The sequence below is a fragment of the Protobothrops mucrosquamatus genome, unplaced genomic scaffold (assembly GCF_001527695.2).
Source record: "Protobothrops mucrosquamatus isolate PMUCROS unplaced genomic scaffold, P.Mucros_1.0 scaffold28290, whole genome shotgun sequence".
In the NCBI taxonomy this organism is placed as follows: Eukaryota; Metazoa; Chordata; class Lepidosauria; order Squamata; family Viperidae; genus Protobothrops; species Protobothrops mucrosquamatus.
In genome coordinates this window covers 119-1,755 of record NW_015414034.1, presented here as the reverse complement: position 1 = coordinate 1,755, position 1,637 = coordinate 119, and the positions used below count along the sequence as shown (strand labels likewise).

The window sequence follows — 1,637 nt, the reverse complement described above, 5'->3', positions numbered from 1 at the left end:
TATTGGAAAGGAAGGTAGAAACAGACCAAACATTTTGTGATTATTCTCTGGGCACTGTTGAGATGCTTTTGGTGAAGGGGAGAAATGTATAGGAGAAGTACTTCTTCAGAGGGGAGAAGAATATGAAGAAAGGAATGGCAGAGAATAAAGAAAAGCTACTTACCTCCATTCCACCACCGGGCATGCCCTAAAAGGGAAAGAAAATATAACTATTTTAATCTTCTATAATATCACCCATGATTTTTCCAACTATGCTATCACTAACATCTTTAGTGTCCCACACAGGCCAAATGTTTTGGCTCTGCCTGCTGTGGTTGTTCTCCAGGTACCCTTGAGATGCGTTTAGTGAAGGAGAGAAAAGGATATGAGAAGGATTTATTCAGATGAAAGAAAAATATAAAAAACAATGGCAGAAAATAAACAAAAGTTACTTACTGTCATTCCACCTCCTTGCATGCCCTAAAAGGGAAACAAAATGTAACTGTTCTACTCTAATAAGACCCATGACTTTGGCCCTATTTGCTGTAGTTATTCTCTGGGAATCTGGAGATGCTTTAATGTGTGAGGAATAAGGATAGAAGGGGTGCAAGTTCAGCTGGAAAAAGAATATGAAGAAAGGAATAGCAAGTAATAAACGAAAGCTACTAACCATACTTCCATGTCCACCACCTCCATACGTGCCCTATAAGGGAAACAAAATGTAACCATTTTAATTTGATATGCTATCCCCCATGAATTCTCCAATTATGCCATCATTACGATCTTTGGTGTCTTGTACATGAATTCCGCCATTCTCCAGATAAAAAAATATGGGTTCTTTAACACAACATGGCTAGTATAACTGGAACATTCTCATCCTGCAAAGCTATGTGGGAAGTCAGCTCCCCAGAGAAGGAACTGTTAAAAGGGCAGGAAAATATATTTCCTCAAAGGATCTTAAAGAGGCAGAAAGGCATGCCCAGTTTTTCTTGATAGCCCCAGGTCTCCCTCCCCCAAGCAGAAACCAGCTCTGTAGAAATGCAGATGGAGGCCCCAGCTAGAAGATCATGACGACAAAGACACCTAAAATCTACATACCCCAGCAAAACTCTAAGACAGGACATAATAGGATTAACACAGAGATACCAAAGGGCACACTCAGACTCAGGTCAAAGTTCATGCCACAGGAAGCAACTCCAAACAAAAGGCTCCAGAGGGTATAAAACCCCACTCCCCACATGTGCTCAGCCCTTTTTTTCTCTCTCTCTCTGTTTTCTGCCAGAGCCATCTTTCTGTCTGGCTCTCCTCTTCAATAAACTACAACCTTCTTTCTAAAGCAGTCACCATGTTGTTTATCCCCAGCTTGGACAGAACCATGATGAAGACTTTTCTTCCAATAGAATAGCAAGTAATAAACAAAAGCTACTAACCATACTTCCGTGTCCACCACCTCCATATGGGCCCTACAAGGGAAACAAAATGTAACCATTTTAATTTGATATGCTATCCCCCATGAATTATCCAATTATGCCATCATTACGATTTTTGGTGTCTTGTACATGAATTCTGTCATTCTCCAGATAAAAAACATGGGTTCTTTAACACAACATGCAATGAAAGAAGGAAGCAACTCCAAACAAAAGGCTCCAGAGGGTATA

General features: G+C 40.4%; 1 long non-coding RNA gene across 1 annotated transcript; it reads right to left on the bottom strand.

Moving 5' to 3' along the window:
• Positions 1–434: 434 nt before the first annotated feature.
• LOC107302126 lies at positions 435–1,433 on the bottom strand. The gene is made up of 3 exons (XR_001549371.1): positions 1,410–1,433; positions 650–682; positions 435–459 (listed from the first exon to the last, which is right to left on the bottom strand). It is a non-coding gene; the product is annotated as an uncharacterized LOC107302126 (long non-coding RNA).
• Between the last annotated feature and the right edge of the window lie 204 nt (positions 1,434–1,637).